General features: G+C 44.6%; 1 protein-coding gene across 3 annotated transcripts in view; it reads right to left on the bottom strand.

The window, feature by feature from the left end:
• Trim2 (tripartite motif containing 2) overlaps positions 1–25,212 on the bottom strand; it is a 117,110-nt gene extending 91,898 nt beyond the window's left edge. The window contains exons 1-2 of one of the 3 annotated variants that reach the window (XM_074041311.1): positions 8,926–9,468; positions 3,809–3,884 (exon numbers count right to left, since the gene is read on the bottom strand). The gene's annotated coding sequence lies outside the window, so the exon portion shown is untranslated. Of the gene's footprint in view, positions 1–3,808; positions 3,885–8,925; positions 9,469–25,098 lie in introns of those variants that run through there. The other 2 variants (XM_074041314.1, XM_074041310.1) reach the window with 2 other exon arrangements.
• Positions 25,213–27,435: the final 2,223 nt, after the last annotated feature.

Here is a 27,435-nt window from a genome sequence, read left to right as displayed (position 1 = left end):
ATAATATATATTTTTTTCGTTGCTGGGGATTGAACCCTGCCTGGTCTTGCACACACAAAGCAGGCACTCTACCACTCTACCACTCTACCCCTCAGTCCTGAAAGTGATTTTTTTTAAAGGTAAAGGTTTTCTCAGCTGTGAGAGTAAATCACTATTATGAGCTCAGTGCTGAGGGAGCTCCGCTCCTGGCTGCCACACTGGAGAAATTATGGGTTTGAACCAAGTGAGCTGGTTCTTCTAGATTCATGCCACAGGGCCCAATAAATTTTATGACTAATAAAGAGTGGTGGGGAGGGCGGAGAAAATGGCAAGGCACATCCTGACGTGCCAACAGAGTGACCTTCATGAATAAAAGATAGATAGAACACTGTCATGTTGGTAACTTTATAGCATGCAGTACTACCTCAGGGTCCCAGGAGAAATAAATGACAGTTTCCCCCAGCTAGGGTACAATAAATCCACTAGGAAATACACTGTGCCTAAGCCAAAAGTTTAATGTTCGTTTGTGTTTGCTTTTTAATTGAACTTTTTTTTTTTTAAGACTGAAAGCTAACCATGAAGTTTTAAATATACCTCTAAACCAGGAAGCAAGTCCTATTTAGCATCTTGCTATCATTTATCCTATGAGCATTTTAAATCAAGGAAGAGTTAATTGGCTTTACTGTCAATTTTCAATTAAGGGAAACTATGGTACACAAAATCCAGATGATGGTAAGTGTTCAAATCCTAAAACCACCAAATTTCCCCTAGAAAACCTGCCATGTGACTTTAAATGTTTCTAATTTAAAAGTGATTGAATGCACTTTGTTCTTTGATTTCATCTTTGGTATTTGCCCCACAAACTTTATACCTTGGCCAATCATTTCAAGTGAATTGAGAACTGTGGACACCAAACACAGCATGTATGTGAAGACAATAAGTACCGTGGCTGTGATCATGTGGAAAGTCACAAAGTTGGATACAAGCAGGAGGTCTGTCTGTGAATTTCTGACCCCTGTGGGGTCAATGGATACTAGCTGAATTGAATTGGCTCCATAGAGAAGACTGAAGATGGAACTGCTACAAGACAGAAAAACTTCTGGGACTTGAGGAAGAGGAAATGGTTTAGGAAAAAAATATCTAGGAAAAGCAATCTACTTAGTTCTATCCAGACTGAGTTTTAGCATGGAGCACCCTATGTGGAATAAGCCCCGAACTTGCCAAGAATATTTTGTACAGCATTACAAATGCAAACCAGCTCCCTTGCAGATGGTACTCACAATTTCATAATCCTACAAATCTGTCTTCCTCCAAAACAGTTGGCTTTAACCATTCAAAGCAAAGTATTTTTCTATTCTTCATGTTGAAAGGCTTTTTAGAAAGTGATATGAATTTGGAGGACCCCGCAGGAAAAAAAGCAAGATGAATTTGATGTGCAATAGATCCTTATTAAAACTTTACAAGCTTTGTTTAAGCAAAACAATTTATGTGGACTACAAGTAAAGACCTTACTGAGGAAATCCCTGAGAATTTCAGTATTTTGTCTTCTACTAAAATTGTAATAAAAGTGAATAAAACATGACTTCTTGTGCAGAAGCAGAACATAAGAGCAAACTTCACAAGAAAATGCAGCACTCTGCACACGGCCCCACAAACCCTCATTCCCACCTCTTCTCGTCCCAGGATTCTGGACTACTTTTTCTTTTTTGGGGGGATGGGGGGAGGGAGGCTCTGAGGATTTACCCAGAGTCCTCACATGTTAAGCACATGCTGTACACTGATCTGCAGCCCCAGCCCATACTAGAATTTTTAGGGTTTTTTGGTTTTTTTTTTTGTGGTGGTACTGGGGCTTGAACTCAGAGCCTTGCACTTGCTAGGTAGGCGCTCTACCACTTGAGCCACTCCACCAGCCTTTCATGTTGTTTTGATGGGTGGTTTGACAACTCTGAATGGGTTTTGCCTTCAGACGTCTATTACTTCCTACTTTGGTTTTCTGGATTGAGACTTTGGAGAAGGAAAGGGGACAAGGGATGAAAGACACTCAAGGACAATTCCTTCTTTTGTGGTACCTGGGGTTGAACTCAGGGTCTCACACTTGCTAAGCAGGCACTCTACCACTTGAACCACTCCACCAACCCTTTTTTTGTATTGGGTATTTTTGAGATAGGGTCTTAAGAACTATTCACCTGGGTTGGCCTTAAACCTCCAGATCTCTGCCTCCTAAGTAGCTAGGATTACAGGCATGAGCCACCTGTGTCCGGCTGATAATTGCTTCTTAATGGCAGAATATAAGAAAAAACAGCAAAAGTTTGCAGTCAGCCTCTGTTCATCCCTCCCCTAAGCAAATGGCATCCTGTCTCTTCATTGCATCTAGACTGGGGGCCAGACTCATGACCTGGGGCAAAGGAGAACATTCATCCTTTGAGCTCATTCGTCCTACAGAGCATGTCCACACAGATGCACGAAGCATTGTTCCTGTAAAGAGGAAACAGCTTTGAAAAAAACCATTTTGCTGGAATCTGGAGAGCACATTCTGTAATCGTTCCTTTAATTTGGGTTTGATTGATGGCTTCATTATTGGCAGAGTTAGAAGAGAAAGACATCTAGTGGTTGCCATTTGTTTTCCATAGAAATCATGATGCTAACATCGCATTGCCCTCTATGAACTGTATACACTGAGTAGGACTTCTAGCAGGCCCACTAGTCTTTCTCCGTGGTGTTCACTTTGTCCTTGAATTGAAAGCTGTGTTTTTAAGCTACTTAGGACTGCTTGTCTCAGACATTACAGCCATCCACAGGTTCAGTGGCTGGGGGCCTCTGTAATTTTTGGTCCAGAGAGCTCAGGAAGCACTAAGTATATGGTTAGGGTTTGAGTAAGAAAATGAGGTAATGAGAATGATATAAACTTGGGAGGAGAGGAAGACAAAGGGTCAGATGGAGCATCTATGGTTAATACGGTGGGGGGGACAGGGGTTGTCAAGGGTCATGGGTAACAAGTGACTAATCCTGCAGCCTTCAGCCCATTTGAGCATCCTTTGTCCAGTCTCTGTGGGTGAATTCTCCTTGGCCATGCTAGTAAGGGGGTACCCAAAATACATGCTTGTATTGCATAAGAAATTCAGTTTTATAACCTCTTTTTTGGACTAACACACATAGCCATTATCTTCCATAAACAGAATCGAATGTACGGGGTATGTGGAGGAAGTCCTGAACTTGAGGGCCAGCTGCCCCCAATCTGGAAAGAGATCTTTCACATGCCAATAACAAGGAGGTCGCTACACATGGAGACAGCTTTTGAATTACAAAAGAAAAGGAGAGGACTCAGATCTGACCCCAAACTTTTCTTCTGCCCTTCCCCCTCTCCTTAAACTGCTAGTTCACTATGTTAATTCCCAGCAGAGTCATAATGAAGGCAGACTGCCCGGCTAAAAAGATAAACGCCTACTGTGCCCAATAGTCAAGAACACATGGGCAAGCTAACAAGATGCAAATCCTACTCGATGTGCTAATGCCTTTTTTATCCTAAAGCAAAGGACCAGAAAACTCTTTCTATTCGGTAGGTTCAACACCATTGCAGAATGTGCATCACTAATTTAAATAAATTGCATGCAGTGAGCAAAGAGCCAGTTGTATCTTTGTTTAGTCTGGGAGGCTATTTTCATGATTAAAGAGACCTGATCTCATTCTCTCAATTAATGCAGAGTTCAAGGGCAGCTATCATTTACCCTCCAGCAATGCTCCCATTATGGGTCCTTTTGGAGCTCCCCGCAGCCTCTGCTAAACTGGCTGGAAGCTGGGGAGGCAGCACCATGGAAATAAAGCTACTCACCAGTTAGGAGTCTCGGGGTGAGTACACACGCCATTTCACTCAGGTCATGTTGAAAGAGCCAAGAAGACACCTTTCACTGTCAAAGAAAGTAAGTCTCAGGTCACGGAGTCATCTTGACTCTCTCAGGCAGTGTTTGTATCTCATCCACGGAAGAGATTCCTACCAGCGCTAGAAGTGATTCCCCGTGGAGAAGGACTTGTGAGGCAATCAGCAAGAAGGCTTGTTAGTGTTGTAATGACAACACGGACGCTTGACTATTCATTCCTTCAAGGCTTATACTCTGCCTCCTACACAGTTACTCTTTCTAGATCTTAAAGCAGGGGGCTTGGAACATAATATTTATTCAACAAATCCTTGTTGGCTGACAGAATCGGGGTGTAAGCTTGAAAAGTATCTTTCCTTTCTTCTATCTGACTGGACAGAACAATCTAAAACAAAAATTGTTCTAGAGACTAGGGGTGTAGGTCATGGTTAACATGCAGAGTACTCTGGGTTCTATCCCAGCATTACAAAACAAATTAACACTTGTTCAAATTATTTTCACATTTTTGGTCTCATAGTGGATTTTTTTTTTTTTGAGGCACTGGGATTTAAACTCAGGGCCTCATGCTTGCTAGGCAGGTGCTGTACCAATTGAACCATTCCCCCACTCCCCCCAGACCTTGTATTTTGTTTTTGAGATAGGGTCACTAACTTTTGACAAGGTTGGCCTCTAATAGTGATTCTCCTATCTCTACCTTCTGAGTAGCTGGGATTATAGGCATGTGTCACCATGCCCATCTTGGATTCGTCTTTTCAAAAGTCTTAACCTGAGAGACTCCATCTTGTTTGTTCTTCAAAGTCATTATCCCTAAAGTTCAGCTATGAGAATCCTAAAATGCTAGTCCTGATTCTAATGGGAGATAAGCAGATCTGCAAGATTTTATGCCTTGCTTAATTAACGTTTTAGGTTAAATCAATTACTGTATTTAAATGGAGGGAGAGGCATCCCTGAAAGAGTACATGAAAAAGATTTACACAGGGACGATGGTGATTTAAAAAACTAATCACCTCCCAGAACTGACTCCTTCAACATGCCTACAAACCGCACCAGTTCCAGAGGTCAGGATGACTTAGGGGAATCTATCCACTGCACTTTGGGCAGAAGGGATCCACAGCTTCTATTTGAGCATTTGGTGGCTCACACCTGTAATCGTAGCTACTCAGCAGGCAGAAATCAGGAGGCTCTCAATTTGAAGACAACTATTTGAAGGCAAATAGTTCGAGAGACCCTATCTTGAAAAAAACCCATCAAAAAAAAGCTGGAGGAGTAGCTCAAGTTGTAGGCCCCGATTTCAAACCTCAGTATCCCCCGCCCAAAAAAAACCAAACTCTGTCATGAGTTAACAATGATGCTAACAGTACAGTGTTTTTCTTTGACTCAAGGGTACATCTTCCTTCCTTCCTTCCTTTCTTCCCCCCCCCCGCCCCCCGCCTAAAGATGGAGCACAGGGCTTGTGCACACTAGGCAAGTGTCACAGTTCCATAGTCATATTCTAATCTTCCAGGGCCAGCTCTTCTTCTGCATAGATGAATTTCATGTAGATATACAGTATGTTATGCAAAAGAAAAACACTGAAAATCTAGGAAGAGGGTATTTTTGTTCAAGGATTAAGATGAGATTCAAAGGCAGAACATGCAAAAATAATAGTTTTCTGTTGGAAGGAGCCATCACAAACAAAATAAAATATTTGCCCACAAAAGCTCAGATTCTGAGCTTGAATTTCCACCAAATCCTCAAAACTTACATGAAAGCTGAATGACAAGCAAGTGGCGGCTAAGTGTCACTAGATTTACCACCAGCGCCACCCCTCCCCCATCTTAATTTGCTCTCTGCCTGCTATCTCAAAAGTGGCACTTGCCATTTTTTTTAACTCTAAGACCATAAACTATCCATATTCAGAAACCTATCATTTCCTTCTAGAGAAATAATATATTAAACTCTCAGATGACCTGTAGAAACTTTTTCAGGACATGCCAGCTAGTGGGTCGATCTTAAAGTCTAATATATAACAGCATAAGAAGTACGGTAGTTCTTTTGTATCTGAGGGGGGTTAGTTCCAAGGCATTCCCACCTCTGTGGACACCAAAATGAGCAGATGCGCAAGTCCCCTTAAAACAGCATAGTGTTTGCATAGAACCTACATGCATCCTCCCGTCTACCTTAAATCATTTCTAGATCACTTATAACAGCTAATATAATGCAAATGCTATGAAAGAGTTGTTATGCTGCATTGTGTAGGGAAAGATAACAAGAAAGAAAAGAATGCATGTTTCGAGCAGACATGCAATCACCACAGGCCTAACTACATGGTACATGTCAGCCACAAGAAGACATTTTCCACTGCAGGTGGTTAACTCTCAGGAAAGCCACAGATAACAGGGAGTCAACCATGATTGTTGACAGAGTTCGACAGGACCTCAGCCTTCGCCTCAAGGCTTTTAAGGTAACATTCTCAGAGAGGCTCCTCAAGCAGACAGCATAGACCCGTTTTCCTTGGGAAAGGAGAAAGCTGCCCTGGTTCCCGTCTTCATCCTTAGCAACAGCATGAAAGCATTTCACCAGCATCTGCCGGCATAAACTTTTAGTGCCTGCATAAATCAAGCCAGAATTGCCTTTTGCATGATTAAAATCCGGCTGGATTTTAGTGTAAACCAAGCAATGTCATTTTTAGCAGAGTGGCAAGAAAAGGAGAAAGTTCCGATAATGCTGTCTCCTCAGGATTTCAAGATTCCAGGTATCATTTTCAAAGCTTCCATCGATGGAGATGGATTGGTCATCTCCATCGGAATGGGGCAAATTCTCGCCATGCAGCACTGGGGGAAGCAACGGGTTACTTCAGCTTGGGAAAAGGCCAAATAAACACATAACTCCCACCCCACCAGTAGCCAATGGAGAGAAATTCAAATGATAGCATTCAATCTAAAGGCAGACCAAAGTGAAGGTAAAAACATGAGCTGTTACTTCCTAGAGATGTTCTAACCTAGCTATGCAGAGAGTCTTACAAGAAATTGCTTTAATTTTACTCTAGTACAGATAGAAATGACAAGCTTACCAGACAACCAGAAAGGCATGCAAGCCAGCACTAAAATGGTGATGAAAAATAACTCAAGATATGGGTGCCAGATTTATTTTTGACATACACAATGGAATTTCCAATGGGGAATTCATTAGACATAGAATTTTCCAGGAAAATAAAGGCAGGGATTGGGGAAGGGAGATTTGCACCTGAACAAACCTCGACAATGAAAGGTGATGGTATACTAGATACGTGATCCAAGAGTCATGATAGATACCTAAGAGGAATCCAATAGAGGAAAGCAGGAAGAACACTGAGGCTGCTGGGAAAAGATAGTGCTAATATGAAGGCAGTGAGATCTGGTCTGAACACTTCTATACTCAGCGCAGAGTGTGACCAGAGTAACTCACCAGGAAGACGTCCCATTAGGGTACATGGCTCTGCCATCTCAGCCAAATCCTTATTTACCCAAGTGAAGTAAGGCAGAATTATGTGTGTGTGGGGGGGTGGTTTTTTGGGGGTTTTTGATTGTCTTTTTTGTGTGTTTGTGTGTTTTTAATTGAGTCTAAGTTTCAAGGGGAAGGAAATGTAATGTGTATCATAAAAAAAATCCATAAAAAGTTTTCTGTCTTTAGTTAAGGTCATGGTAAGTCAAAATGTTGTGAATTATTCTTTCTGAATCATTGTGTCTTGGAGCTGAAGGGCACATAACTAATTCTGCCAAGAATGAAATCGAGTGGAAAGCTGAGGCTAGAGGTCAGGTGCAGCTGGTAGGTAGTGCACCCAGCACAATACTCCTCCCGCCCCAGTAAAGGAATCTGGAAATACAAGTTGTTCTGCAACAAGCCCATAATCATATTCTAAGACCATAGATGTAAAATTTAATCTCCATTTAAGAAAACAGACTAAAAACTGTTTCATTAAGAAAGAACAAACGATAGAAAGAAACAGCAAAGATGTGCCTACTGCCACAAGAATAACCTCTCATGCAGACCCTAGGGACTAGAAAGAATGGAACCCTAAATGTTCTAAAATTAGCGATTTACGGGCTGTGACAGTAGCTCAGTGACACAGGTTTGCTTAACATGCATGACACCCTGGGTTTGATCTCCGGCTCCGCAAAACAAATAAATTAAAACTGAAAAGCATTTGAATCTAAAGCGGTCTGGTCCTTAAATTAAACCTAGAGATTTGGAGGTGTGGGGGGAGTAAAAGGTTGTAGAGAACCAGGCTCGATGGGTTAGATTACATACGGATGAGAACGCACTTGGGTTTTGGATCTGAAAGGCGTGAGAGCAAGTCTTCCTCCCCACCCCCCACCTTTGATCTCATTGTCCGCAGCGCACTTTCCAACTTGGGTCAAGTATTTCCACAACAAATCAAAAGAGCCCTGCAAACCTTCAAAAAGCCACATTTCCCTCCTCTAATGAACCAGAACTGGGGTACATGCTCGGCTGGAGGACCAGAGTGGAGATGAACAGGAAGGAAGTCCAGTCCAGTAGTCAATCCCTTTTAGGTAAACGATCAAAATTTTTTCTTGAAAAGAAATAGAGAAAGAGAAGGAAGCCCATGTTCTCAAAAGCACTGCAGCTACTGGTTTAAGATTGCAGAGTACCTTTCTTTTGCAGGGCAAAATGCTAGACCACCGGGCTATATACCCCAGCCCCACTTGCTGAAGTCCTGAATGGAAACTGAAAGTACACTAGGGGTCCGGGAAAGGAAAACGTGATTTCCATATTTATATATTTAATTTTAAGAGACCTAAAATAAATAATTCTGTTCACGTATTCATGGATCCCGAAGCTTTGCGCCTAGGTCAAGGGACCACAAAGGGTCCGCGGGTCCCGGGAGACCTGGCTGGCGCGCTGGCTGGGAGCCAGGCGAAGTCAAAGTCAAGGTCTGGCACTTCCGCAGCCCCGACAGCTCCGCAGCTCCGCAGCTCCGCAGCTCCCGGTTCCCCACCCCCGCATACGCTCCCCGCACACCTCCACCCACCTCGACCTTGCCCGGAGATGGGCGCTGCAGGTGGGGGCGCCCCGCAGCCCCAGCGCAACTTACTGCGACACGGCGACTCGCTCGGACAGGAGACGCACGGAGGGCCCAGCCACTCCGCCCCGGCGTCGCTGCGCCCCCAGCCGGAGCCCCGGGACCGGCTCACGACATCGGGTGGCGGGCCGGCGACCCAAGCAGGACTCCCGCTCCTCCCCGCCCCTCGGGTCCTCCCCCGCAGCCCGATGCGATCTGAAGGTCACTCTCCTTCACTGCCGGACGCGGTCGGAGCCAGTGGCCCGAGTAGCAGAAAGAGAGGAGAGGAGGGGAATCGGCCTCCTGGCTGCGCGCTGAAAGGCCTCCCCTCGGTGTCGTCGGTTCCAGATGGCTCCGTGGTTGGTCATTTCCATTCCGTGCTGCGTCCCAGGGCCGTGAGACATCTGTTTTCCATAAGCCTCGAGGCAGAGGCAAATCCCGGATTAGATGTCGCCCGGATCTCGCAGCGTTCCCACACCCGACAGGCAGCTAGCTAATCCCCCCACAAAGAGCACGAAAACCAGCGCGGGAGTTGGTGTCCCCCATTCCAGAAGGATTTGGCGGGGCGATGACTAGAGGCGTCCGCAGCCAGCCGCCTCCGGGATGCGCCAATCGCAGCCCGTGTGTGTGGGGGGTGGGGTGGGCAGAAGCACCAGGCTGGCCCTCATCAACATCAATGCAAACTGTCCCTGCTGGGTGAGTGACTTCTGTTGCACAGGCCAACAGAGCTGAAAAGGGCCGCCCTCCATTATGGGACAGTTCATTATAAAACGCAACACGATCCCCCAAAAATCTCTGCGTTTGCTTTAACTCCATCAAATGACTGAGCTCTAACACAATCAGTGCTGAAAAGGATGAGGTATTACTCTCTCTCTGGGGCTATTTTTCACTCTGTAAAATAGGTTGAGGTAGGGAGTCTCCCTCCCTCCTTTCCTTCTTCCCTTCCTTCCTTCCTTCTTTGCTTCCACAAAAGTTGGGAAAGTGTGAAGTCTCTATCTCGAGTGACTTACAGTCCTGTGGGGGGCGGTGTGGGGGGTAATATGAGGGACACCTACAATTTCAGAACACTGGTACATTGTTATGATAGAAAGGCATGCGTAGAGGGTTGTAGGGATATAGAGGTGGATTTAAAATCATGCTGAAAACCAAGGAAGCCCTCTCATCCCCTCCCCAGACTGAGTTTGAGTTTTGAAGACTGTGCAGGCTCCTAGAACACAGAGGCGCAGAGGACAGAGCTGACCTTAAATATAGCTGCAAGCAGGAGAGATGCCACAGTGGAGGGTGGCAAGGAGCCAGATCACCAGGGGCTTGCCAGCTAGCTAGGGGACTTGCCCTTTGTCTAGAATCCAGGGATCCTCTGAGAGATCTGATTAGATTTGTGTCTCAGTAAGATGGTTTCACAAAGCCTGTCAAAGGAGGCCACCCTCAGAAGGGAGTGGAGATGGGGCTGGAGTAGAAGGAAAGACTTCAAAGATAGAGCAAGGGAGAGCTGTTAGGATTTGATGCCTGGTACAGGGAGGGGAGGGCAGTTGTAGTGTCACCCAGGTTTCTGCCTTGGTCAGCAGGGCAGGTGGAGGGGGCCACTCACCAAGACAGGAAAATGACAGAGGAAAACCAAGTATGACCTGGAGAAATGGTGATTTGAGTTTAGAAGCTGAGTGTGGCTTCCATGAGATACCCAAATGTAAATGTCCCACCAGGAAAGACAGCCACATAGATTTGTAAGATTTTGGGGGCCTTCCCACCAAACAATACAGATTAGGCAGTTGTGTGATTAGAAATAGCAGGTAAATATTGAGTAGAGAAAAATTCACTGTTCTAGTTTGCTGGGATTGTCAGAACCAAGTGCCACAAACTGACTTAAACAACAGAAATATTTTGCCCGAGGCTCTAGAGAATCTCAACCACCTCACATGGCTTCAAGTCTGCTTTCTCCTATTGCTTTTCATCAGTGGCATTCCTTACATGCTCACTGTCTAACAACCAGCATCCTTGCTTATTCTAAATTATCTTGTAAAATTTGTCCTTTATGGTTAATTCTCGCATTCCGGATATAGGTGCCTTACCAGGTGTATGATTTTAAAATATTTTCTTTCATTCTGTGGTGTCCTTTCACTTTCTTGAAGGTGTCCTAACATTTTTAAACAAGTTCCTTTTGTGCTCAAACTAACTACAGCCAAAAACAGTAACAGATGCTCTGTGTTCTGTTAAATATCATCCTTTTATATTTTTTTCTATAACAACCTGTCTTATATCACATCTTCTATCCAATATTGCTTCAGAACTTCTATTTTACTTTTTTTTTTTTCAGAAAGCATTTCCTATTTTGTTTGAATCCCACCCACATCTTACATTTTCTGGGCACAGACCCAAAGCACAAATGACCACCATTTATCCATTTACATGGTTACAAGCATAGCTATAGCAGCTTTCCCATTTACTTTTACTTTTTTTTTTTTTTTGCAGTGCTGGGTGTTGAACTCAGGGCCTACACCTTGAGCCACTCCACCAGCTCTTTTTTGTGATGGGTTTTTTTGAAATAGGGTCTTGTGAACTATTTGCCCAGGGTTGGCTTCAAACCACGATCCTCCTGATCTCTGCCTCCTGAGTAGCTAGGATTACATGTGTGAGCCACCAGCGCCCAGTTTGCTTTTTCTTTTTAATCCATTCCAGACCCAGAGTCCTGGCAGTCAAGGACAAAGCCCTTCCCCTCTAGACTCCTCCACTCCATGTCTCCCTCCCTCCTGTTATACTGGATGCAATCAATGCCATGCTTATTTGGGTTTTCTTCAGTGCTCTGGACCAGGCTTTGCAAAAACTTAGAGCACAGCAAATGTATACTAAATGGCACAGAATCTTGTGCTGAATTTTGTTTTGTTTTGTGTTGCTGGAGATCGAGACCAAGGCCCTGAAAATGTTGGCAAGATCTACCTCTGAGCTACACCCCCAGCTTACTTCCCCCAGTTTTTTACTTGATTAAGGTGGGGTCTCCCTGTGTTGCCCAGGATGGTCTCCAGTGCCCTGGCTCAAGTCATCTTCTGGCCTCCACCTCCTGAGTAGCTGGGACTACAGGCATATGCCAGCATGCCAGGCTCCTTAATGTCATTTTTTATTCCAAAATAAAATATTTATCTAGTCTTATTTTCAACTTTTCTGTCAATGGCCACATTTGGAGAATTAGGTGCTGAAACTGGGTTTGAGGGTACATCTCATGGTGTTCAATTTATGAGCAGAAGGGTCAAATTCCTTGGGGGAATAAATGCTTAGGAGTTTGCAAATAGTGAAAGAAGGCATGACATTCTAGATAAAGTTCTTAGCACCCATGAATGAGCTAAGTCATATTACTGGGGCATCACAAGTCTAAGATGGATTAATTTCCTGGTCGAATTTTCTGGCTGACTAGCTTTAGGACTCAAAGTTGGGTCTGTTGCTTCTTCTTCATGGGTTGCTGTTTCATCCCACCTACTTGCTCCTCTACCTGCAGTCTGTTATTTCAGACTAGGGGCTAACTGAAAGTCACCCTTGTGAAACAGCTGAAAAGAGCCTGGGCTCCTTCAGCCACCAATTCAACTACTGTTTGCTGAGCAAACACATTATACACGACATCCAAGATTCATTTCCTGTAACAAGGAGTAGATGACAGTGGGGCCGAGGGTCAAAACAAATGCAAGTAACCATAAGCCTCCATAAAAGAGGGATTCGAGCTGTCCTGAAGATTTTTCCAAAATTTATTTTTTTTCACGGGGCTGGGGATTGAGCCCAGGGCATTGAGCGTACCAGGCGAGTGCTCTGCCACTGAGCCATACTCCCAGTCTGCCTGCTTTTCTGAGTAGCAGGAAAGACTTCTTGAAGCATAGGGGAGGAGCACTTTGGTGCTCATTCAAAGGAACCGTGGTCAGTTGCAGCACTGAGGAGAAGCTGGTGGCATGAGAATTGTTAACGTGACATGCTGTCTAGATTGTCAAGGACCATAGAGTCATCATGACTATCCTTTTATGCACCAGTTCTAGAACCTAACTTCCTCCTGTGCCATAAAATTAAACACTACAGTATCCTCCAGGCTCCTTCAGCTCCACTAACCTGCACTTTCCTGACTTCATGATGTCTGTCCTGAGTCTGCTATGGCTCCTTCTTCTCCCTCAGTTCACATCCTACCTGTCCCTAACAGCCCATGGATGACAGCAATGGCTTCTCTGAATCCCAAACTCATGGTATTTTACTGTTGCACTTTCACCATCTCAGGTTCTTTGGGTCTTCGTTCATCCAACTTATCCTGTATTACCTTGTATACTTCTTGGGAGTCTATGTCTTATTAATGTCTGGATTCCCAGAAGGTATTTAGGAGAAACCAAGAATCATATTATAAACTGCTATGGTTAGGATGAATGTCTCCCAAAGACCTATATGTTAAATGCTTGGTTCCCAGCTTGGAGCTGTTGGGAGGTGATGGAACCTTTTAGAGTAGGGCCTAGTGATAGGAAGTTAGGTCATTGGAGGTGAGCCCTTGAAGGAGGTAATGGGACCTCAACCCCTTATCCTTCCTCATTTTTTTTCTCCCTAGCCCTGAGGTGAGTAGTTTTGCTCTAACCTGTGTTCCCACCATGATGGAACACCTCAGGCCCAGAGCAATTGAGCCAATCAATCATTAGACTGAAACCTTCAAAACTGTAAGCTAAAATAAATTTTTTCTCTTTATAACTTGATCATCTCAGGTATTTGTTCCACTAATGGAAAACTAGTATATAGTTTTTAAATGAAATAACATCATTTAATAAAACACTTGTCTGGGACCAAGCACAGTGGTGCATGCCTGTAATTCCATCTGCTTGGGAGACAGAGGCAGGAGAATCATGGTCTGAGGCTGGCCCAGGCAAAATTAGCATGATACCCTATCTGAAAAACAAACTAAAAGCAAAAGGACCAGGGGTATGGCTCAAGTACTGGCAAGACCCTTAGTTCAATCCCCAATACTGTTAAAAACAAATAAACATCAACAAACACTAGCCAAAAAGATAGCTACTTTGAAAGGGAAAACAAAGGTTAATTTTAGTTATATTGGTTATAGCAATGATGTTAGTTAGAAATGAAAGAAAGTCAGTCTAAAAAAAACATTAACAGCTCGAGAACTCACAGACTCATTGGTTTGGATGTGTTCCCTCAAATTCACACATTGAAAAGTAATTGTCAATGTGATAGTGTAAGAGGTGGGGCTTTTAGAAGTGTAGGTCATGAAGACACCCCCTCCTGGATGGATTAATGGCCTTACAAAAAGACTCAAGGGAACTGGCTAGCCCCTTTTGCCCCCAGGTTCTACTTCCATGAGAGGACAAGGTGATCAAGGTGCCTTGACCTGAGCCTGCCCAGCCTTCAGCACTGTGAGCAATGAATTTGTGCATTAGCCACACGTCACTTAGTGGTGAGGCGTGTTCTGAGAAAGGCAGCGTCAGACAATCTCATCACAGTGCAGACATCACTGTCGTGTGCCTACACAAATGTAGATGGCACAGCCTGTGACACACTGAGGCTATGGCTCTTCCTGGCAGCATCAGCAGAGGGCTGTGTACACTTTGGGGCCACGACGGATAGGAGATTAAGTCAAGCCCAAGAGAAAATGATGCATTTGAGTGACTCAGTGAGCACAGATGCATGAGGCAGGACCGCAGGTCATTGCTGTACACTGAGCTCTGCGTCCTGAGAAGGGACACACTCTAAAGTCAAACTAAAAACTGGACTGCAGCAAACACGTGAACCAGCAGCAGCAGGCTAGTTTCTTATCGTTACCAAGTAGGACGCACTTTACGCCAGTGCCACGTGTGGCTTGTTGACACCAGCATCATCCAAACACAACTCATGAGCTCAGGAGCTTGGGGCAAGCCTGGGCAGTGTAGTAAGACCTCCATATCTCAACAGAGAGAGGGGGAGAGAGAAAGAGAAAGAGAGAAAGAGAGAGAGGGAGAGAGAGAGAGAGAGAACAGCTTTCACTCGGGCCATGACCATTTTTTTCAATTTCTTGCCAAAAATCTCATTCATGAATCTGCTTCTTTTTCCTATGTGTCGGGCTTTTGCATTTTTGAACCAAAAACCTTACTTGAATAAACCAACACAAAACAATAAAATAAGCAAAGGACTTTTTAGAACTCTGTTTCTTAGGACTATGGTGACTTATTACCTGATTCTTCCATTACAGATGAAAAATAAACCAAATAAAAGAAACCATGGAAGAGCTGGTTTTTTGCTTTTGTTTTTTCAAAATCTTGTATTTAAAATGTGGAGAAAACATGAAAATTGAGTCATTTTCCTATTCTTCACACCAGATCTCAATGTCTGTCTCTAACTTCCAAAAAGCTATATTCAATATGTAAGAGTTTATTTATTTGTTTTTTTCGTTCACTTATTCAGTTTTGAGACAGGGTCTCCCTGTGTTCCCCAACCTCCTGAGTAGCTGGGACTACAGGCATATGCCACCATGCCTGGCCAGTAAACTTTACTTTGGGGGTAGTGCTAGGGGTTGAACCCAGGGCCTCATGCATGCTAAGCCCATGCTCTACCACTGAGCTATCGTCCCAGTGAAAAAACAAACTTTAAATAAATATAACTTACAACAGAAAAGTTCAGTCCTAAGGCAATAGCTCAGAGACTTATCATAAAGAGAACCAGGTAAATGCCGTCCAGATCAAGAAGTAGAACGTGATAGCACCCCCCCCGTTACTCTCTCCCAAGTGCTATACTGAGTTACGTGTATTTGTCATAGAAATAATATTACTAATGGTAGCGGATGCCCACATCAGCCCACAAAAGCCAAAATAAAAAGTGCTTGGACTCCAGCAAAATGGCCCCATGTCAACATCAATGTTCTCCCAGGGAAATGCATTATCAGTTTCAAACAGCAATGCCAGGAGGCTTGGCTGGATTCATATCCTTGAACTTAAAGGGTTCCCACTGTAAGGGGGCGGGGGGAGGCAGGTGTAGAAGGAGGAGGAACTGTGCCAGATTCACAGTAGAGTTGGAGGCTCCGCATTTGTGGAGTTCTCTCAACAACCAATCCTGGGTTCACCCAACTGTGGGTGGGAGAGATGGCAGGGAGGGGGTCTCCCTATGTTGCCAAGGTTAACTTCAAACTCTTGGGATGAGCTGAGACTACAGGTGTGTGCTACCATGCTCACCATGTCAGGCTTGGTTTAAAAACATTGACATTTCTTTTAAATTACATCTGTATTGAACACGTGCAGACTTTTATTTTCTTGTCACTTTCTCCCCAAATAATACAGTATAACAACTATTTACAATGTATTAAGTATTACAAGTAACCTAGAGGTGATTTAAATATAGTTGCATAGGTTCAAATATCACACCATTTCATTTCTTTCTTTTTTTCCTTTGGTGGGACTGGAGTTTGAATTCAGAGCTTTGTGCTTGCAAAGCAGGTGCTCTACTGCTTAAGCCACACTCCAGTCCTGCACCCAGATCACATAAAAGACTCCAGCATCCATGAATTTTGGCATTTGTGGAGTGGTGATGGGGGAGTTCTGCAATGAGTCCCCTGCAAATACAGAAGGATGATTGTGATCCATTTCCAGTCTACACAAGTTGATTATCTAAATATGAGAAAGTGGTGCTTTATCCACACAGGGACCAAGCATCCTGATTTAGGAAAGATGCCAGCTAGGGTGTCGCAGGGTGGGGTTGAGGGCTGGAAGTCTGTATTTACGTTTGAGTGATTTGTAGGTTGTGAGACTGCTGAGTGATGCTAGTATATAATTGCTAATTTTCCTGCAAAAACTCATGGCTGTAGACTTCTCTTCACCACTGGATTCCAATTAAAGGCAAGCATTATCATTCAAATAGATAGAACAATATTAAAACGATAACTTGGGGATGTCTGCTGCTTGGTGGTAGAGCCCTTACTGGATTCAGTCCTCAGAACTGCAAAAAACGAAACAATAGGAGGCCTAGCTACTTTAGAAACAGAGATCAGGAGGATCAAGGTTCGAAACCAGTCCCAGGCAAATAGTTCTTGAGCCCCTATCTTGAAAATACCCAACACACAACAGGATTAGCAGCGTGGCTCAAGCTGCAAAGTGCCTGCTTAGCAAGCGTGAGACCCTGAGTTCAAGCCTCAGTACCTCCAAAAAAAACCCAATGAAACAAAAGGAAAAGATAACTTATTATAAATATTCTAGTATTTACCAAAATTCCCCAGCGAATAAAAATCACCTGAAATGCTTGCTAAGACAGATGTAAGGGCTCCAACTAGTACTAGTGAATCAGAACCTCCCCAGGGTGAGTGTGTGTATGGGTTATGTACAGTTATCTTCAGAATAGTTTAGGAAACACTGGTTTAGTCTAAGAAATATGACGGAGCCATATATTCAGTTATATAAGCCTTAGTTGTTGATTTTTGGGGGGCGGGCGGGGGGAGGAGATTGGATCTTGCTATGCGGCCTAGGTTGGCCTTGAACTCTTGGGCTCAGGCAATCCTCCTGCCTCAGCCTCCTGAGTAGCTAAAACCACAAACAAGCACCGCAGAGCCAGCTGTTGTGATTCTTAATAGCAGCCTTGAGGCCTCCCCAGGGGTGGGGGTGGGGGGTTGTGACATTTCTCTGACCCAGTTACCTCAATTCCTGAACACGACAAGGATCAGCAGTCACCATGCTCTTCTTCCTCCCAACCTGTGGACCTAGCAGCTGTCCCTGCAAGGACCCTGGCCTCAAAAGCCACACCCAGAAGTTTGGGACATGGCCAGGTCTGTGTGCAGATGACAGCTGTGGAGCTATAGCCAGCCTATGAGGAAAAAGGAAAGCTCCTGCTAGAGGCCAGAATTCCCTGAGTGTCCCTGGACAGCCAAGGGGAAGGCTGGGCCGCCTCCCAGTGCCCAGTGACAGCTCAGACAATGGCGCCTCTTCGTTTATTGCAAGTGCTGAGTGTGGGAAGAGAGCTGTTTTTTCAGGTCTTGTCACTATTTTTCTTTGTCACAGATCCACATTGGCTTCTGGGACTTGTAGGGTCATTGCTGCCTTATAGTGGGTCTTCCCATTTTCTTTTGGTAATGGACCAGCATTAATTAATATTTATGCTGTACTCCCAGTGTGCCTGGAACACAGAGTACCCAGAGATGCAACAGTTATTCAAGTTGAGAGCATGTCAAAAGGGACCACATTCCTTGCTTTTTCCTTTTTGTTATTGTTGTGCTGGGTGGGGTTTGAACTCAGGGCATGGTGCTTGCTAGATAGGCACTTTACTAATTGGGCCTCACCTCCAGCCTTTTTTTCTTGCTGTAGGAATTTTTCAAATAGGATCTCACATTTATGCCAGGGCTGTAGTCCTCCTACTTATGCTTCTGTAATAACTGGGATGAAAGGCATGCAGCGCCATGCCCAGTTTTTTCTTTATTGATAGAGTCTCTAGAACTCCGCCCTCCCCTCCCCCAGCCCCCTGGCACTCTCCCATCCTCCACCTCCAAATAGCTAGGATTATAGTGTGAGTCACCATACCCGGCAAGGGCCCACGTTTCTAAGAAATCATGGATTGCTACTGTTTCTTGTTAAAAATGCTCTTGAGAAAATAGACTTATCTGGGGAAGAACACAGGGCAAGAGTCATATAACCTGAGAGCTCTCATTCTTGTCCTTTGGTCACAATGGAAGAACCCGAGTGTCAGTGACACATTAAAAGGATTTGGCTCTACAGGGCATTCTGGAAATGCAGTCACTAGCCAGTTGCCTGTAACACTAGGGGATCATGAAGGGAGGCCATCTGTGGACATCACAGGATTTTGGCAGAAGAGCTTGCTCATAATATCTGACATGAAGCCCTTGAGCAGAGGCCACCTCATTCAGTTTCAATCTCTTGGTTTCAGGTACACAGGTCAACAGGGGTCTGAAAATATTAAATGGAAAATTCTAGAAACAAGCCACCCATCGACTTGAAATAACTATTAATACTGTATATTGTTATATTTGTTCCATTTGGTATTATTGTTGCTCAAATGTTACTATGCCTATGTGTCAGTTGAACTTTGTCATGTGTAATAAAGAACACAGTATATACGGGGTCCAGTAGCGCCAGCAGTTTTAGGCATCACTGTCTTGATGGTTTTCAGACATCTGCTGGTCTTGGAACACATGTCCCCAAGGGTAAGGGATGACTGCTGCAATTCAAATTAAATCACTAGATATTGCAGTTAGAAATATCTGGGAAAGCTATTCAGATTTGAAACTCTCTTGGAAAGCATGTGAGTGCTTTTTTACGACACACAGATCTGAGTCAAGTCACAACTTCAAATTTCAGCTTAAACTCTACGTTTGGGGGGTGATTTAGCTCAGTGGCAGAGTGGTTGTCCAGCACTCAGGAGGCCCTGAGTTATATTCCAGCACCATAGAACAAACAAACAAACAAACAAACAAACTCACATTTTACTCTTCTGGGAAGAAGGGGGGGAAGAGAGACAAAATGTCCCTAGTGAGACTCCCCCCCTGGAGAGGCCCTGGTGGGATTTCCCATGCCCAAGGCCACACACTGGGACCTTCCCTGATGGGTTTACAGTGAGGCTTTGAGGAACCTTGGCTTTCAACACCTTCCTTCCGCACATGCGTGGAGAGGCAGATCTGCCATGTGTGAAGTCAGAGACTGGCCCCTGTGGTATCTAGAGTCAATAATTCGAGGACTTTCACTGCTGGTCTATTTGTATAAGCTGTGGAGTGTGTTGTTCCAGTTTTAGCTGGCTAAGCATTAGTGATGCTAGAATGCACAGTTAGAGTAAACAGCGCACCTGTCAGGTAAAGAGCTACACACAGGAAGTGCTGCCCTTGAAGCTGGGCAGGACTGGAAGTGTGGTAAGGTGGGAGGAGTAAGGTGTCCCCAGCAGGAGACCAGAGGCAAGCTAGATGCCTACCTAAAGAGGCTCCCCAGGAAGTGGACCCCAGGCTAGCTTTCTGAATCACCTTTTTTTTTGGTGAGTCCCTTTCACATCCCCAAATGACAAAATGACACGTATATGGAATGTGGGTGAGTGTGTGTATGCTTCATTCGAAAATCTAAGTAGGAAATGGTTTAAATGCAAGGGATTATGAATGCAAACAGGTTGAAATTCCTTCCCTTGTTCCAATAAGAAAGCCTCAGAAGTGCAAAGGTCACCAGGCTCTCTGTTCCTTAGATGTCCACAGGGGCCTTCTTGGTCCCACTGCATCAGAACATGGCTATAAGGCAGGCCTCTGTTTTCCTTAAAATGGGCCTAGTGAAGAAATGACTCGACTCTTGTCAAATCCTAGAAAGAAGAAATTGAGGCTGGATCTTCTAAATGATTTGGACACTTTCCAGTCTGTGACATGGGGGATGGGTTTCAGTGCCCCACATTTGAAACTCTCCCAACCTGGCTTGGGCTATTGTAACTTAGCGGACATTCGAATGTTCTCTGTTGGAACCTGTGGCCCATCAGCCAGAAACTTCAGAACGTATGAGTGGTGTGTCCATAAGGAAAAAGGGAAGATTGCAGACCAAGCACTACAGAAGCCATCTAACATGGTCCCTCTTCTCAATCACCATATCACCCAATAAGGTAGACACTGCCTTTTCAGAGGAGGAAAATGAGAACTGGTAAGTAACTTGTCACTAGTGATCAGTAGAAACCCTTAGACCTGAGATTCAAGTTCTGTTCATAGCTCTGCTTGATCTATGTGCTGATCTTGGCACACGTGTGGGATACCATACTTTACATGAAAGTATTATGAAAATTTTAGATAAACACAAATTTTAGGTGCTATATTTGCTTACTTTATAAAGTAGCTGACTTGAATTTATTACCTCCTGAGAAAACAAGAAGCATATTTTTCAGATCACATCAGGTTCACCTATTTTTTTTTAATTAAAAAAATTTTACAATGTTTGGGGTTACACCCCTCTCCCTTTATCTATTTAGTAAACCTTCAACAGAGATAAGCATGCTCAATGATGAGCCCAAAGGTGACTTTGAACCATGTGAGGGAGAGCTCTTGTATCATGAGTCAAAGATTAGGAGCTAGAATAGACTTTGAAGACATTACACCATGGACAGAGCAAAGGACCGTGACTTGGGGACATCCTTATCTGGAGTCAGGAGTGGCATGGAGACCAGAGAATGCCAGCTTGCACTCTGCATTCTTTCACCCATTCCTTTCTCCAAATGTCACAGATAAACCAGAGAAACATTCAACAAACTTGGCCAATATTTAGGATGATCACTGACAGCGGGCAGCAGTCATAATAAGTGAATCGACATTCACTGAGTGCTTGTGTGTGCTGGCATTTAAGCCTGAGTGGTCCAGGGAAGTGGACTGGCATCCCTATTATTTCACTGAGGAAAATGAAACATCAGTAGATCAGCCAACATGCCCAATATTATGCATAAGAAAAACAGCAAAAGTGAAGCTTGAACCCAGGTATGTCTGAGTCAAAGCTCTTGTTCTTGGTTTTTGTTTGTTTGTTTGTTTGTTTGTTTGCTTTTTTGGCGGTCCTGGGGTTTGAACTCAGGGCCTCACACTTGCTAGTAAGCCACTCTACCACTTGAACCACTCCATCAGCCCAAATCTCTTGTTCTTAATACTGTGTTTTCCAGCTTCTGCCTCTGTTCCTAGGACTGGCCTCATTTTATAGACAAGGGGACTGGAGTACAGAGAGGTGGTATAACTTGTATGAAGTTACAGTTAGGGAATGACTTGAAGTGTGACTCATTAGGAAGACGTGAGATCGTGATGTATAAGAAAAAGTACATACTTGCTCTTTTCACTGCTTCCTGGTACATAGTTCCCAAAACCCTTGTGTGGAGACCAGGCTGCACCCTGCTCCGAGTTACTTCCATATTGTATGGAACAGTGGCTTTCAGGCTGTGCCCTTCCCTGAATGACTCCATTTTATAAACAATAGCTTGTTTCATTTTGGGTACAAATGCTGAAGTAGAATGACTCTATACCTTGTTTGTACAAGTAAACATTCATCATCTGTCCAGCACAGACTAATAAATAACTTATGTATGCAAGGAAAATATCACCACCTATGAACTTATCAAATTAAACCAGGAACACATTAATATATGGGTATATCAAAACCATATTAGAAAAACGAGGCCTGTGAGCTTATCGAACACACCAAATCAATGAATGATGCTGTATCCCCCTCATCTGGATTACATAAAAGGAGAGGCACTTAACATGGGGTATGGTGGTGTCCACCAACCCATCATCAGACCATCCATTGCATGTACCATGGAACCAGCAAGTGACGAACTCCCAACTCTGTCTCAGGTTATCAACTCTCCCCGTCCCCCTGCTTTCCATGGCCCACTGAAATTCATCTGCAGAGTGACTCTGCAGTGACTCCTTTCATCTGTAACAGCTCTCCGCTTTTGCCTTCAGTAAGAGGCTTTGAACTCTATAGCTGCTTTAACTTTTAGCCATTCTGTCACACACATACACACAAATGTAATATATGTACATCAGTGTGTGAAGTATAATATGTGATCTAAGTTGATATTAGTAATTAAGATTGGAATAAAATAATCTGTGAACCTCAGTGGCCATGGCTGTCAAGTGAAGTCAGCAGAACTTGGTGAATTAAGCCAATGAAATTGACATAGCTTATGAATTTACAAAATGTCATTCAATACATTCTGACATTGTGGAAAGGCACAAACCTATAAATGTCTCTGATGTACCTCCTAACAACACTTTGGAATCTACAAAGTGATAAAGTATCTCTTTGTGTGCTAAATACCTGACTCAGGGCTGGGGGCTTCAGGACAGCCTTAGAAGGGGGTCTGGTTGTCAGCGAACCAGGCAGGGATAAGAGGGATGAAACTTTCAACCTCAACCTCCAGAGGGCAGAGAGAGGCTGGAAATGGACTCAATCACCATTTGGCAACCATGTCTACATAATGAAGCATCTATAAACACCCCTCCCTGCTGAACAGGTGGAGGTGCTGGGAGGGTGGCACACCTGGAGAGGGCATGGAGGCTCTGTGCCCCTCCCCCACACCTTTCCCTCTGCATCTTTCATCAAGTGGATTGTATGTATCCTTTGTAATATCCTTTATAATAAGCTGATAAACATGAGTGTTTCCCTGAGTTCTGTGAGCCACTCAAACAACTGATTAAACATGAGACTGTGGGAACCTCCGATTTGTAGCACAAGTTATACTCTAGTCATGGAACTCCTCCAGGTTGTGGGAAACTCTGATTTAGAGTTGGTCATCAGAAGCACAGGGGACTCTCTGGGACTTGCAGTTGGCATCTGGGGTGAGGAAGTCTTAGGGACTGAGCCCTTAGCCTGTGGGGTCTGCACTAACTCTGATTGGTATCAGAACTGAGTTAAGTAGTAGGTCACACAGTCAGATGGACACACAAGGATGCAGTGATGCAAACAGAGCCTGAATTTCTGAGGTCCACAGTGGAGCCTGGAAGTTGGATTGATGCACACCTGTCCTTTCCCACACAGTCCAAAGTTCACTGTCAGAGCCAGAAATTCAGTTCCTTAACAAGACCACCCCACAGGGCTACTCACCCATCTTTTCCGGACGCCTGTGGCCTCACTCTGAAACCACCATACAATGGGCTCAGACAGTCACGGTGCTGTAGGTGAAACTCATTGAAAAAGAACTTTTGCATTCTAATCTACCTCCTCCAGGAACCACAAAACCATGGTATCTTGAAGTCTGAATCCAGATAACATACGAATTCTGGTACCTGCAGAGGCAGGGAGATTTAGAAAGCACTGGGTGTGTTAACACACAGTCCTGTGGCTCACCTTTACCTTAATCAAAGACTTCAGCCACACCTTTTCAACTTATCAGACTTCCCTCCGTATCAAACAGACCGAGAGTTCATTGACTTTACAACTACAGAGGCTCACCAGAAAGGCAAGGACAAAAGTCTCTGATCAAAGCTGCCAGAGCTATTCTCTTCAGTAGGGGGGCACACATTTCTAAAGCAAGTCCTAAGATTTCAGATGCTCCATCCCTGTGTACCTCAACAGGCCCACAGACAACACTGCCATGTGTTCGTCTCTCTGTGCTGAGACAGATATCTTAGTGCCAAGTGGGCCATCCAAGAAGATGAAATCAGACACCAGAGACCAGGACCTGAACAGTTTTGCACCATCACACACTGGACACCAGAAAGCAGCTGGAGATGTGGCTGGCCAAAGCTGTTCAGATTTCACCCCCACCTCACATGGAGTCCTTTGGCTCCTGCAGCCTTCTCACACGGGTAGTCAAGGACAAATGCTGTATTTGCCTAGGGCTGTTCCTTCATTCCAGAGTCCCCTGCAGATGGTCACAGTACCCTTTGAGCACGGTTTATGGGGCTGTAAAACTTTCCAGTGGCCTGCTAGCTCAAGACAAAAGAGATCCCACGTTTCTGATTGGATTTACTTATGAGCGACAAGAATACTCTATGCCTTTGAAAATACTAGCAAATACTAGACCTTTCAAAGGGGGTCCACTGAGCTCCATGCTTAACAGCTGGCTTACAGTCACTCAACAGACAACTGATCTAGCAGCTAAATTAGAAAAGAGAGGGTCCCACAGCATGGCTGGAAATGGTCTTGTGCTTTGCTGTATCCATGTTGCTTTGGTGTCAAATCTGCCTGCATCTCCCTGATCTTTTCCTTCTTTCATCCTTCCTTGCCTGGGCTTGAGACAGGCTAGAAGCTGGAAAAGTTGGGGGCACATGTGGGTGCCTGGGGATGGCCCAGACCACCCTCACCTGGCTGGGAACCACCCATGCCCCTCCGGACTCATTCATTATTGGGTGGGAACCTCCTGGGTCTGCCCTCCCATGGGGTAGTGTAGGTTTTAAAAGCACCTGAAAAAGAAAATGATGCTCTCTCTGCCAGCAGACTCCTCCTGCATCCCACTGTGCTCCCTTTGTATTTTCCTTTCCCTAAATTTTAATAAAAACTCATCTCCACCCATGCATTCTGCTTGGATTCTTCCATGCTGGAACACAAGACCCAAAGTCTTCTGCAAACACCGTTTGCCATTAACAGGTTGACAAGGTTCACTATAAGCCTTGTCAGCAAATCCCAGTGAACTATTAATTTCTTTCCTTCTGGCTTTAGCAGGCAAAAAACGAAAGCCAGGAAAAAACTAGCAACTCAATTGCAACTTGCATTTCTCCATGCCCGGGGTTAACAGCTGGCCCAGAAAAACGATCATTATAACACTTAGAAGAGTCCTTACCCGTGTTCCATAATGCCACTCCTGGAGATCTACAGAGCCCCAGCCTCTTCTGACCTGGGGTCTCTGGCTTACTGCAGCCTTCAGACAATTGAGTCCATTATAGTCATCAGGCTGCCAGTTAAAGGGTGGCCCTTTGGAAAATATAAACGCTTGTCAGCACAAGCCAAGGGGGTGGAGCTGTGGCATCAGGGGACAATGGGAGCCAATGACCAGCCTCTTTAGGCTGTTTGCTTAAGATAGTGTTTCATTCTGAAGTAAGGAGCGGGAAAAGGGAAAAGGACTTGAATAGAAAGTGTCATTGCCTTTTTCTTTCTTTCCTTTTTTTTTTGTAATTGAGGTTTTCTTTATTTCTGACCATTTTTTTAAACAACCCTCCAGGTAGGGATAACTCCTTGAAGTACCTCCCAAGCCTGAATCCGACTCCAGAAATTCAGATTCCTACTTCTGTCTAGGACACAAATCACTAAGGCCCCTGACTCCCCAAAGCCAATATTCCTCCCTCTTATCACGCCCACCTACTGTATCACTTTTCCTTTTCCCAAACAGGTGCCTAAAACGCTGGATTCCCTGTTCCCTTCAAGATACACCAGTGTCCTGGTTTTCAGTTCCCAAGCGTTCAGAAGAAAGCTTTTGAGATTGGCACTGCCAGTGTTAATGGCAATGGGACAGTCTCTGATCAGAAGATTTCCAAATTCTTTGTGTCCCACATGTAAGAATCCAATGGCAGGACACGTGGGTATAAATGGAGTTCATTAAAAATTGGGAAGGGGACTTATAAAAGGAAGCATGGTGGGCCCAAGTGGAAGGTGGAAGCAGAGCGTGTAGGTGCTTTTAAAACTTGGCTAACCTACGGGAAGGGAAGAACCTGCTGATTCCCAATCATTAATCAATGAGTGGGGAGGGATACGTGTGGTCCCTGGGCCAGGTAAGAGTGGTTTGAATTGTTCTTGAGCTAGGGTGTGAATAACCTACACACATTTGCGATTGAAAAGAAGGCTCAGAGAAAGAGAGGAAGGTTCAACCTGAAATACAATATTAAATCATATTTTCTAAGAGTCCTGAACTTTCCCTAATTCTAGCCTGCCTCAGCAGGCTTGATGGCATGGCACAGGAATCCTCCAGGGAGCCAAAGAGATGAGGTACACATAGAGGCTGCAGCCCTGTGCTGGGAGCAGCCACTTGGGCAGGCAGGATGGTGTCACGTCAGGAGTCATAGTCCTCTAAGATCAGGGTCCGGAGGGACGCCAGACTCTTTCTGGTGGAATAAGAAGGGGCTCAGGACTAAAACTGATCCGCGTTAGCTTGGAGGTAAGGTTACTAAGAGAGTCTCCAAGGGGAGACTTATGCATTGTGCATAAGTAGCTTTGGAGGAAGGAGGCAGAGATCATATGAAGCTTCTGGAACTGAAAGATGAGTTGGTGAACCAACTGTTCATCTTCCTCTATGGGAATGTAGGCAGACATGAAGATGTGGGAGAGAAAGGGTTTGTAAAGATGTGGTTCAGGTAAGGAACAGACCTTGCTGGCATGGACAGTCCCAGGTATGACTTACTTCCACCTGTCTTTGCTTACAGCACAGGTACCCTAAACCTTTTCTCTGCTTCAGCTACAGAAAGGAGCAGGTGAGGAATTCATCCAGAGTTCTTTATTTGAGGCAGAGGTCTGCCTGCTAACACCTTCAACGGTTGCTTTGCTCCCATGCATGGAGAGTCCTCCACCGTTTGCCCCTTACTCATGGACTCTGGTGAGCACAAGAGTGACCTGACTGCAGACCATGGTGTCTAGAAGTGCTCATGAACCTTTCATAAATGCAGCACTTCCAGTTTCCACCTTCTGGGGAGAAACTTCTGGACAAGCACAATATCAAGTGCATTGTGTTCGTCAGCTTTCTCCTTACTGTGAGAAAACAACTGACATAAACCACTTAAGGGAGGAAGGATGTATTTTGGCTCATGGTTTTAGTCCATGGTTGCTTAGCTCCTTGAACTTAGGCAGAACGTCATAGCAGCAGGAGGGTGTGGCAGGGTCTACTCACCTTATAGCGGAACAGGAAAGAGAGAGAAAAAGGGACTGATAACCTTCCAAGACACGCCCCCAATGACCTACTTCCTCCATCTAGGCTCCTCCTTGTAAATTTCTACCACTTCCCAAAAGAGCACCACCAGATGGAAACCAAGCATTCAACATGCAAGCCTGCAGGTATTCAAACTGTAGCACCCATTCAGCTCAGTGGTAAAGTCTTCAAGTGAGATGGGATCACCTCAGGCAGGCAGGTGAAGGACCAGGCTTGCACCATGACCTTCAGGGCCACACTGCATCTCCTGGGGAAGACCTCCAT

The sequence above is a fragment of the Castor canadensis genome, chromosome 9 (genome assembly GCF_047511655.1).
Source record: "Castor canadensis chromosome 9, mCasCan1.hap1v2, whole genome shotgun sequence".
In the NCBI taxonomy this organism is placed as follows: Eukaryota; Metazoa; Chordata; class Mammalia; order Rodentia; family Castoridae; genus Castor; species Castor canadensis.
The sequence above is the reverse complement of the archived record's forward strand: the minus strand, read 5'-3'. Positions and strand labels throughout refer to the sequence as shown.